The 12,611-nt window shown below is 48.7% G+C and overlaps 1 protein-coding gene across 1 annotated transcript in view; it reads right to left on the bottom strand.

Moving 5' to 3' along the window:
• Positions 1-12,611, bottom strand: part of LOC131581151 (trifunctional purine biosynthetic protein adenosine-3-like) — a 310,961-nt gene that overhangs the window by 239,531 nt on the left and 58,819 nt on the right. The window lies entirely within an intron of this gene.

Below are 12,611 nucleotides of genomic sequence, written 5' to 3' on the forward strand. Positions count from 1 at the left end.
GCACCTCTGATAAAGAAAAAATGGGAGAGTTTGGGTTGGAAAATTAAAAGCTCCAGGGAGAACTTCTGCATTTCCAATATATGAAGGATGTTCCTAAAAAAAAGATGGACATGGACATTTTCCCAAGGTTTGGGTTGACAAAAAGCAGATTTAATTGGAGCAAGATATTTCCCTGGATCCCTGGAAATGTCTCTGGACAGGATTGGAGCAACCTGGGATAGAGGAAGGTGTCCCTGCCATGGCAGGGGTGGAATAAAAGGATCTTGGAAGGTCTTTTCCAAACCAAACCTCTCCATGAATCTGGGACAGACCATCCCAAAAACCAGAGTCTCCCTGGGATTGCCACAGAAAGGGAACGTGAAAGGTTGGGAACATGACCAAGAGAAGCAGCTGGGAGGGATTTTAGCAGCCCTGATCTGCTCCATAAGCTTGGACATGGATAAATCCTGGATTTCCTGCTCTCTGGGTGGTCAGACTTGCTCCAGGTCATCCCTGTCCCTCCCTCTCTGGACACAGGTGACTACCAGGGAAAGGCAGGAGCAGGTGGAAATCTCTGGAATGTGCTCCAAACCATGGCTGGGAAAGTTCCTTCATGCCCCAGTGGCAAAGAAACCCCAAAACTGCTTTATCAGAGCCTGCAAGGATGGAGCTGAGCCCATCTTAACATCCCTCCCCACCTGGAAACATCATTCCCTGCTGGAATTCCCTTCTGCACCGTCCCCCTTCCTCCTGAGTGACCTCCTCTTCCTCCCAGTGTGCCAGAACCAGCATTCCAAGCCCAGGAATGATTCAGCAAATCAGGCAGCGCCGATTCCCAGCTCCTTTTTGGATGGAGAGAGCAAATGTTATTCACATTCCCAGTAGTTCATTAAAAGAAAGCTAAATCAAGATGTTGCTGGGCTTTATTTTCAGTTTATTGCTTCCAAAGGCTTAATAAGAAACTTTTTGTTTCCTCAGGGATGATTCACTCAGACTTTGGAGGCTCTGGAAGGGACAGAGGCAGCAGCAGTGATTTGTGAGCTCTGGAAGGGAAAGGCAGCAGTGGAGTCCTGATCCCAGCCTGGAACGCTCCTAATAAATAATCCTGAGCTCCAAGCCAGGTCCCAGGAGCTCTCCCAAGCTCTCCCTCCACAGCAACCTCACAGGAGGAACCTGGTGAGCTCAGCTCTCCCTGCCCTCCTGCACAGCCTGAGTAAACCCCCAAATCCCTCTTCTCTTCCTGTAAGAAACCCCCAAATCCCCCTCTCCCTCTCCTCTCCTCTCCTCTCCTCTCCTCTCCTCTCCTCTCCTCTCCTCTCCTCTCCTCTCCTCTCCTCTCCTCTCCTCTCCTCTCCTCTCCTCTCCTCTCCTCTCCTCTCCTCTCCTCTCCTCTCCTCTCCTCTCCTCTCCTCTCCTCTCCTCTCCTCTCCTCTCCTCTCCTCTCCTCTCCTCTCCTCTCCTCTCCTCTCCTCTCCTCTCCTCTCCTCTCCTCTCCTCTCCTCTCCTCTCCTCTCCTCTCCTCTCCTCTCCTCTCCTCTCCTCTCCTCTCCTCTCCTCTCCTCTCCTCTCCTCTCCTCTCCTCTCCTCTCCTCTCCTCTCCTCTCCTCTCTCCCTAAATCCTTCTCCTGCTGTGGGATCTGGGTCTCCTCAAGGCTGAGCCCCTCTGGGACACCCCCTCAAAGGGGAGATTCCCTTAGCTCAGTTCTGTTTCACAAAGGAAACTCCAAAAGCCTCGTTAGCTTCTTGTTTCTCCTGTTTATTAACACAGAATCAAAAGCCTTGGCAGGTCTTCCCCAGACTTTCTGCTCAAGTTCACCCACCACAGCTTTGGCTCAAGTTGGCTTGAATAGCACAAAATGGCCCCAAACTGTGCAGTCTCTTTATCTTTATACTCATTTTCCCCCAATTAACAACAGACATGTAAATTATTTTAATTAATGACCCAATGACCCATCACCTGAGTGCTGCACTGTGACATTTTCTATCCAATCACCCCCTGCTACCCAAAAACCTCTGGAAGAAGAAGATGAAGAAGAAAGAAGGAAAAGAAACAACATTCTAAATCCTCCATCTTGTCTTCTGCTCTCTAAACCAGTTTAAACTCCAAACTTTTTCACCTTAACGCTCTGATCTACACACTCACACTTTTAGCTTTTCTATGAAACTTTAATAATTGTTTTCATGGTGTTATATGAAATTCAATGTTTTCTTGGATGTCAGAGCCTGGTATCAGAGATACACACTCTGTGCCTCAGACTCCAACATTCTCCCTCTTCTCTTCCCAGAACAAACCTCTAAATCCCCATCCCTCTCCTCATCCCATAGGAAACCCCCAAATCCCTGTTCCTTTTCCTCCATTCCCGCTCGTGTTCCTGCCTCGAGCACCTCCCTGAGTCCCTCCAGGCCACCCTGGGTGAGCTGTTCCTGTCAGGACAGGGGTGACAGCAAAGTGTCCCTCAGAGGGCTCTGATGGGGACCTGCTGAGCTCATCTGCTCCCAACCCCTCGCCCTCAGATCCAGGAGGAATTTTCTCCCTAAAAAAGCAGGAATTTGGGGGTGGTTCCACTCCTCTGTCCCAGCAAAGGCTGTGCCCTTCTCCATAGATCTTCTTCCATACCCAGCTCCAGCTGTGGGGCCAGGCTGGGGTGGAACTGGATGATTTTTAAGGCTCTTTCCAACCAGAATAATTCTGGGATTCTCTGATTCTACTTCCCCAATGTATCCCAACACCTTTCTGTTTCCTCCAGGCTTCCACAAGGTTGGGGAAGGGAATTTTATAAGGGCATGGACAGGACAAGGGGGAATTTGAAACTGTCAGAGGGCAGGGATAGATAAGGATCTTGGGCAGGAATTGTTCCCTGGCAGGGTGGGCAGGGGCTGGGATGGAATTGCCAGAGCAGCTGGGGCTGCCCCTGGATCCCTGGCAGTGCCCAGGCTGGACATTGGGAGGTGTCCCTGCCATGGCAGGGGTGGCTCTGGGTGGGATTGGCCCCTTCCAACCCAAACCATCATTCCATGATTCCAACCTCAGTGATCCTGGGAATCAGGAGTGAGATATGCTGCTGTGCCCACCCATCCCCCAAGACAATGCCTGTGGCCAACCAGGACATGGAAATCCATCCTATCCCTGATTTCCAGCCCCTGACCCGAGGCTCCACAACAAACCCCAACCTCATTTCAGCCTCTCCACAATCCAGGGGGGGATTTGTGGAGGGGGGAACCCAAACCAAACCAGTTATTCCTGCAGATTTGATGAAAGGTTCTTGGGCCAAAGGGTTTTGCCTGAAACCCAGGAATTTTTCCTTCCCTGCTCCAATTCCAACACAGCTGTGTGTGGTTTGTGCTGCTGCTGTGAACATTCTCTGGCTGTACAAGAGCAGGGCTAATTAAACTCTCACAGCTATACATTAATTAATAATCAACAAAAATAATCATAAAAACATTCCCCTTTGATGGCAAGACTTGACCAATTCCAACAGGGTTTGGCCCAATGGAGCATTCGAAGAATTTGGCCATAATCTGCTTTTTTTGCCAACCTTTAAAGGAGTTATTTTCACCCTAAGTGTGTTTTTCTTCAAGAGATTATCCTCCTTCCAAGCCAATTAACTGCATTCCAACGAAAACAGGGAGAATTTGAAATAAATGATACCAGGCTGTTTGTAAAGAAAGAGAGAGGGGGAATGAGAACACAATTGAGAGTCTGAAATTGCGGTCACTTAAATCAAACCCCTTCTGTGCACAGCTGAAAACATTTTCTCTCCTCAAATCCTGACATTTTACCACGGGAGAAGGAACAAGGGCATTAAATCTTCCGGGGGTTTTCACTTGTTTGGGTTGCCAGAGCGGCTCTGGTGCTGCCTCACGTTCTCAATGTTTTAAGAACGATGTTAATTACCCAACTCAGGGGCAGAACAATCAGGGAAAACCAGAAAAAATAAGGAGAACGTAAAATTTTCTGAGCTGGAAGGGACCCACAGGACCTTTGAGAGCGACTCTTGAGTACGGGGATCAAATCCAGTCTTTTGTGGAATCAGAGCTGAACAAAGGATAAACCCAGAGGAATTTGGGAACAGTCACTGAAGGGATCCCCCCCCACCTTCCCTGAGGTGACCCCAGAAAATGACACTGGGGATCTGGGACAAGCCATGATCCAGGAGCTGGGAGACCAGGAGAGAAGAACTTGGATATTCCAAAAGTAATTTGGGTATTCCAAAGAAATTCCTCCCTGTGAGGGTGGGCAGGGGCTGGGATGGAATTGCCAGAGCAGCTGGGGCTGCCCCTGGATCCCTGGCAGTGCCCAAGGCCAGGCTGGACATTGGGAGCAGCTGGGACAGTGGGAGGTGTCCCTGCACCCAGAGGAACTGGGTGGGCTTTAAAGTTTCTCCCAACCCAACCCATTCCATGATTCCATGAAGCCCCAGCCCAATGGGTCTGGCTTTGGCAGCTGCTCCTGCTGGTGGCCCCACCAGAGGTGCTCCTGTGTCCCCTCTGTGGGACGAGCAGCTGCCTCAGGAGTGAAATTCTCCAGGAAGCAGCTCCCAGAGGAACTTGAGCCACAAAGAGGATGAAAACCGGCCCAGCCTTGAGCACTGAGGAGAAAGAGGCCACAGAAAGCTCTCCCAGGCTTTTCCACGCAGCTCTGGTTGAGCACAAGGAAGATCCAGCTGGATTCTCTTCCCAGAGCCACCAGAGAGGAGCCACGCTGAGCTGGGAACACCCTGGAGCTCTTCTCCAACACCTTCCCAACTCCAGCATTTCCACAAAGCCAGGGCTGCCAGAATCCTTGGGACAGGAGAGCTCCTGTTTCCACCAGAGCAAACCAGCAGCTGTGGAGCAGGTTTGGATATCGACGCCCGGCTGTGTGGGCACCCAGCTCTCAGGGGGGAATTTTGGGACTTCAGATTCCCATCCTCAGTGGAGACCTCTCTCCTGGAGCTGCTCTCCCACTCCTCCTCCCCTGTCACATGGATCCACTATTCCCATCTCCAAAGGTTGCATCCACACAGGGCTTAAAAAAAGTTTTCCAAGTCTTCCTTAGGCCAAATCCCAGCCTGGTGTGTCCCACATCCATCCTGTGAGGAGCCCCTCTGGAAAGGGAAGGATTCCTGCTGTTGTTATTTTTATTCCCTCAACGCTCTGGCCCAGGGTCCCTTTATTTTAGGAATTATCCAAACAAATTCTTTCACCAGTCCTTCCCTCGGGGGCTCCCCAAACAGGAGAGCCTGAAATCCTTCAGGATTGTCTGGCCCTCCCACTTCCTCCAGAACATCTGCTTACGTCAGGATTTATGAATGTGAGAAAATAGCTGCAGTTCCTCCTCCTCTGAGAGCTGAGGTTCCAAGCAGCTTTCCCTGAGTCCATCCCTCATGCTGGGGTTGATTCCATGGAGCATTCCCAGTTTCAGTCTCGGCTGTGGTGACCACCAGAGAGTTCCTCGTTGGAAGTTTCCTCATTGTGGCTCTGCAGATGGAGCCATGGCAGGGCCAATTCCCAGTTCTGTGCTGGAACAAACTGCAAATCCTGGGAAAAACCACCACTGGTAGGACTTCTCCATCCTCCACAGTGAGGAATAGGGAAAATTCCCATCCTTGAGAGTGCCCAAGGCCAGTTTGGATGGGGCTTGGAGCAACCTGGGATAGTGGAAGATGTCCCTGTCCATGGAATGAGATAATCTTTAAAATCCCTCCCAATCCAAGCCATTCCACGATGCTCTAAGCTCCTCAAGCCTAAAATTCTATTGGGGAATTTAAACCACCCTTCCCTGTCTTCCACATGGACTGGGCTGTCTCAAAGGAACTCAAAGGCCCCCAAGCTCAGCTCCTGTGGACTTCTCCCAGCTCAAAGAGCTCCCAGACGCATCTCTGGACACCCAAACCACACTTCAGTAGCTTGGATTCCAGGGAATTTTCACTCAGGAACTGTGGTTCCCTCTCTTGGCCAGCCTGGAAGTTCTAACAAGCCTCTTCTGGCCAATTTTTCTTCATTCCCACCCCAGCAATTAGCTGGACAGCCTCTCTGGATTCCTGCATTATCCTCTTGTTTGCTGAGGCAAATTTAATAAAGTTTCCAGGAGAAAACATCTCCCAGACCAAGCTCCTGTTGCTTTTTTTGCCTTTGATGCCTCCCAGGAGCAAGTCTGGACTAACAGAGCTCCCAACAATCGAATTCCACCTTTTTTTTGTCTGCATCCCTTCCCAGGGAGCTGCTCCAAAGGGAGGTCCAGTCTAATTCCCCAGATGTGTGAAGTGTTCTCAGCCTCCTTCCACATCTGGGGCTGTAAATCCATGTCCACAGATTGCTTCATTTATCTTGGAAAGGCTCCTGTGAAGGTGCCTTGAACCTCAATTTTCTCAGCTCCTCACCTCTTATTCATCCCCCCCTTTTTTTTTTTTCACTCCTCCCATCAAGAATTAAAGCCAAATATAGAGATTTCTTATCCTGCATCCCAATCTAAATAAAAACAGGGCCACAAATCATATTTTTAAGGCTTTTCTCCTTCAAGCAACTTGGTTTTTTTTTTTTTTCCTGAGGAGCAAATTCCCTCTCATTTTTAGAATCAGTTGCTCTTGGGCTTGTTTACAGAAGGAGGATAAAAAAAAAAAAATCAGTGACAACTTCAGAGAGATCCTTTGGTGAGATCCTATTTACAAAATGTGCCCACCAAGTCCTGTTTCCCAGAGGAAAAAAAAACCAAGCAGGAACCAATGACAGAAAACATTTTCCAGCTCACAGTTCCCGATTCTCCCCCTCCTGCCAGTCCTGTTTGTTTTTTCAGGACACATTTAACTGTTTTGGGGTGTTTCTTTGCTTTTTCTTCTTGCACAGTGACTCCACTTTGGAGGAGTGAAGTCGCTCCATTCATCTATTTTTTCCTCCCATGGAATTTCCTCCAGAGCAAAGCTTTTTGCCTCCAGGCAAGTAGTAACACCTTGCTCTAAACAAGTCGATATTCTGTTAAATCCAGCTCTTCCTCCTTCCCTAAACCCAGTTTTACTCCCTCAGGCACTCCTGGCATTCAGCTCCTGGGGCTACACCAGGCAGCCTGATCATTATCCAGGGAGACCCTTGGGATGAGCCCAAAAAAACCTGGATTTGGGCCTTTCTCATATAATAAATCAAGTTTTTGTTGTCGTTTTTTAGACAGATCGTGGCCTTCTGTGTGCCCCAGGTGGGCTGAGGCAGGGATTTGACTGATTTCTGAGTAGATTAAATCCCGTGCCTGCCTTTGAAACCAGACCCTCTGCCAGCTTTTCTGCTGCTCCCAAATCCAAGCCTGGAAAAGCCAGTTTTGACTTGGATAGTTATTTTTACGGTAATTTCTGGAATACCAGCTCCAGAAAAGCTGGAAATAAAAGGAAAATAAAACAAGGTGTTGCTGGAGCAGGGAGGTGGCACCAGGTGACCACTGGGGACCCTTCCAATCTCCCCCATCCTGGGATTCTCTGCAACAATTTTTTGCCTTCTAAAATATTCCTCAACTTGTGCATCAAACCCTCAGAGTCAGGATTAGGGAATTTTGGTTTTCCCAAGGGAAGCCAGCAATCCCTGAGCCAGGCTTTTCTCATAACCTCCAACAGGTGTTTAAATTTGGGCAAGAAAGTTGAAATTAAAGTTATTTAAAAAGATGGGAAAGTTATTTAAAAATGGTATTTAAATGAAGGCAAGGAAGTTGAAGTCTAATTTATTTAAAAATTATATTTCGATTAAGTCGAGAAAGCTGAAATTTAATTTATTTTAAAGATTGTATTGAAAATATGGGCAATAGGAGTTTTTTAGTTTTAATTTATTTTAAAACTGTATTTTAGTTTGCGCAAGAAAGTTGAAATTTAATTTATTTAAAGATTTTACTGGAATTTGGCCAAGCTGCCTCTGCTGGAAGAGACATCTCCCCCCTGACTTTGGAAGTTCCCATCTCCAAACATTTTCCAGCTGACCCACTTCATCCACAAGCCTCATTTACCTCAGAAAAAAAAGAAAAAAAAGAATCCTCTGGACTGTTATTTCTACACTTCTCCTGAAAATTCTGGGTTTATATCACAGAGATCTGGTGGAAAAAAAAATAAAAATCACCTTTCAGGGGTTAATAAGGATGGAAACATTCTCAGCTGCCTGAATTCCAGCTCAAGAGCTCACTCAGACCTTTGTCACACAAAGCTGCGCTCCCAAATCAAATAATACTCAATCAAGCCCCTTGGAGGACTCTGAAGTAAATAATTTGCAGCATTTTAGCCCAAATTACTGCTATTTACTCCCTGTTATTGTTCAAACAACTCCCAAGGCACCAAGAGGGTTTTATAAAGGCAGAAATCAGGGAGATCTCAGCCCATAAAAGCTTTGGATGGGAACAAGAGGGAGCAGTAAAGGAAGGCAGGCTCTGGGGTGGGGGCTGAGGGAATGGTCACAACCAGGATGGATCATTTGGAGGGGCGGTAAAAATAAAAATGTGCATTTTTCAGTTGATATTTCTGGCTTTTAATGCTTGAAAGGCTTCTTCCTGAAACCTTCTGGGTTTATTTGCAGGGAAACATTTGATCCATCAGAGTCAAGAGACCGGGATTGGCCTAAAGTCCCGGTTTTCAGCAGAATCTCCAGGTCTGAGCATCCAGACTCTTGGGAGAAGCCAGGGAATGCTGACCCCAGGACAATCCCTGGTTGTCTCCCAAGGCTCTCAGAGTGGAGATTTCCTTGGACAAACCCGGCTCTTGTTCCCCATCAACCTGGCTGAGGAGGGAAGGGGAAGGAAAGAGGGAGGTTCAGATGAGACAGGAGAGAAGATTTCCCTGGAAGAGCGGTCAGGCCTTGGGATGAGCTGCCCAGGGAGGTTTGGAGTGGCTCTCTGGGAGTGTCCTGGATGTGGGGACAGGGTTTGGGGTGATGCTGGTGGGGCTGGGGTGGCACTGGATGATCCCAAAGGGCTTTTCCAACCTTGGTGGTGCTGGGATTCTGCTGACCCGATGGGATCCAGGCCAGCAGAGCCACTGCCATGGGAGTGTCAGCAGCTCAGCCCTGTCCTTACCAGCAGTGCCCAAAATCACCTTTGGCAGTAACAGATGGCAACGATTCCAATTCATTTAAATCCACAATATTGAATAGCCTAAATATGATCATCCAATATGCTCATGTGATCTTTTCCAATTACAAACAAGGCAATCACCTCCTGCTAAATCCTGAATCCTGCAGCTTGTGACACACATCCCCTTTTCCCACACCTTCCAAGGCCACCCTGATGTCACAGCTTCCCCTCAGGAATGGCCTGGGATAGAGGTTCTTCTCATTCCAAAGGTTTTCTCCCTGTTGGGATAACCACAGGCACAGAGGAAACACGAGCAGGTCTGTGCACAGCTTGGTGGTGACTCCTGAAGTTCTCTGAAGAACTGGAGATGTTTCCCAGAGTTTCCTTCAAAAAAAATTCCAGCACAACCTCCCCTGTCACCTTGGTGGAGTTGTCCTGCTGATTCTCCCAGTGATAGAATCATGGAATTATGGAATCACGGAATGGTTTGGGTTGGAATGGACCTTAAAGACCATCTCATGCAACCTTCCAGCATCCCAGGTGGCTCCAAACCCCATCCAAGCTGGCCTGGGACACCTCCAGGGATCCAGGGGCAGCCACAGCTTCTGTGGGCAGAAGATTGGTCAAAGCTTCTCTTCCCTTCATAAAACACAAGGATGAAGCTCCCCAGTATTCCAGGGGCTGCTGACCACTGGAATTCCCTTTGGAGAGCTCACAAGGAGAGCCTTCCCCAGAAGGGTGGGGTTTATCTCTTTAGCACTTCCCTGCTCCAGGGAAAAGTGGAGCTAAGCAAATCCATTAGGGAGGAATCTCCACAGGGTTTGGAGCAAATGAGGCCTGGGGCCATGCTCTGAAGGCTGGGAATGATCTGGGAACAAGGCAGAGCTGCCCAGTCCATGGGCACCAGGAGCTGTGGCACAGAAAACAGGGGCACTGTGTGCCTGGAAACCACAAAGGGACAGACAACACACACCCACTTTAATCCCTTTTTCCATCCCAATCCTCCCCATTCCCCCTTCCCAGACTGAAGGTGCTCAGCCCCCATCATCCCCAAGCCCAGCTCTGAGCAGCACCCAGGGCAAGCCCATCCTGAAGCCATCAAGGAGCATTCCAGATGTGCCACATGGAAATATTCCATCCCCACAGCAAGGCTGAGCACGCAGCCCCTGGGAAAAGCAGGGCTACAAAAGCCTTTGGCAAGAGAGGTCGCTCAAAACCCAGCATGGCCCCAAATTCCTCCGTGTGCTGCCGTGGGATCCACGCTGCCAACACCTGTGGATCTGCAGGAACTCATTCCACCTGCCTGGGAGGGCCTGGGACACTCAGGGCAAAGCTCTGGCAGCTGGAGAGCATCAATAATTCAAAACCTGCGTGTGACTCACGCTGCCCAACCCATCCCCCTAAGGTTACTTGGACTTAATATTCACAGAAGGCACATTGTTATTTCTTCTTCCAAAAAGTCATGAATAATTTACCATTCATTACCCAAAAATTTATTTTTTAAAAAATTTTTTACAGTTTTTTTTTTTTTTTTTGCAATTGGCTTCATCCAAAAGAATGAGAAAGCAGAGAAAATGTTCATTTCCCAGCATCTTCTTAGTTCATTGTTGCTGAGCATAAAAGAATCCCCCAAAAATCTTTAGTGAGCAAAAGATGACATTTTTGGGATTTAATTTGAAGAACTGCATTTGTTTGGGAAGCAAAATTCACCTCTGCTCTGAAAAAAAAAAGGACTGGGAGGAAAAAAAAGGCAAAAAAAGCTGGATATTTGGACAATGCTCTGCGGGACAGGGTGGGATTGTTGGGGTGTCAGTGCAGGACTGGATGATCCTTGTGGGTCCTTCCAGCTGAGGATATTCCATGATTTTAAAGGAATGCATCAGAAATCACACTTCAGGCAACCAGAGGAATGTGGACTGCTGGGGTCTTGTTCTCTCTGCTTGGCAGAAGTTGTCAAATCCTCCAGAATTCCACCTGGGATTATTGGAAATGTCCCCAGCCAGAGCAGTTTCCTCTGGCTGCCGTGTGAAAAGCAATCCCTCCATGGCAGGCCTGGGCCATGGGATTGGGTGGAATCTGGCACCTGCTGGTTTTCTGTGTGGGAATGACACAAGATGCCACTGGGAATGACACGAGATCCCACTGGGAATGTCACCTGATCCCACTGGGAATGTCACCTGATCCCACTGGGAATGACACCTGATCCCACTGGAATGACACCTGATCCCACTGGAATGACACCTGAACCCACTGGGAATGACACCTGAACCCACTGGGAATGACAGGAGATCCCACTGGAATGACACCTGAACCCACTGGGAATGACAGGAGATCCCACTGGAATGACACCTGATCCCACTGGGAATGACACCTGATCCCACTGGAATGACACCTGAACCCACTGGGAATGACACCTGAACCCACTGGGAATGACACCTGAACCCACTGGGAATGAGAGGAGATCCCACTGGGAATGACACAAGATGCCACTGGGAATGACACCTGATCCCACTGGGAATGTCACCTGATCCCACTGGGAATGTCACCTGCAGTGTGGGGCCTGCAGCAGTTACCACACAGACGGATTTTCATGGAATTGCTCCACCTGGCTGAGCAGAACACACTTCCCAGAGGTTCCATTTTGGTGTCCAGACGAGGTGATGGGTTTGGGATGGGATTAAACCCCTGTCCCATCATCACTGCCAGCCAAAAATCCTCCCAAAAAGGGTCCCCAGGCTTATCCTGAGCATCCAATTCCTCCCTTCAGGATTCCTGAAATCCTGAAAATTCCTGAGGGGAATCCAGCTGGGATGCTGGCCTGGGCTCAAACACACCTCTCCTTTTGGAGAGGGTGATTTAACCTGGAGCAGTTCCCAGCCCTGCAAACCATTGTTCAGTGCATCCTGGAGAGGGCTGCTGTGGGAATGGAAGCACTGGAGCAATTCAGGTTTCAATCCCTGATTCCTGCCAGGATAAAATGATCCCAGGACTAAAAGCACTCCTGGCACGTTTATCTCACTCCCAGCCTGAGCTTGAGTCCCTCCATGGGTCTGTTTTCAGATTTTTAAATTTCTTTAAGTACTTAAATCTCTCCTATCTCTAAAATTTGAGCTTCCCATTAATGAGGCCAATTAATTGATGTTCACCACTGCTTGACACAGCCCAGGTAGGACCTTGCCCATGATTTTCCCTGTAAATCCTGCAGGAAGGGAAGGGATGGTGCTGTTTTATCCTTGGCATTCCAGCACCTCTGGTGCAGCAGCTCCGCCTCAGGCACGTGATGGGACACAAGTCCCTGGTTGACGTCTCTGCCTCTTCACCTCTTTCCCATCACATCTACACACCCACATCCACAGGGATTGCATTTCCAACCCCTCAGCCCCAGAGGAAACCCTGGATGCTTTGGGCTGACCCTCAGAGAACACCAATTCCCACCACCAGGAATGAGCAGGGACACGAATCCTTCCCATGAATCCTGCTCGGGATCCCTGTGCCTGGGGACAGGACAGGACCTGTGAGGAGATCTGTCACCCTGAAAAATCAGCCTTCTGATTTTGTTTCTCATCGTTTCAAACACTTTCCCAGCACAGTAACTATAAACATGGATGTTTATACATTC

Source organism: Poecile atricapillus, chromosome 1 (genome assembly GCF_030490865.1).
Source record: "Poecile atricapillus isolate bPoeAtr1 chromosome 1, bPoeAtr1.hap1, whole genome shotgun sequence".
NCBI lineage: Eukaryota > Metazoa > Chordata > Aves > Passeriformes > Paridae > Poecile > Poecile atricapillus.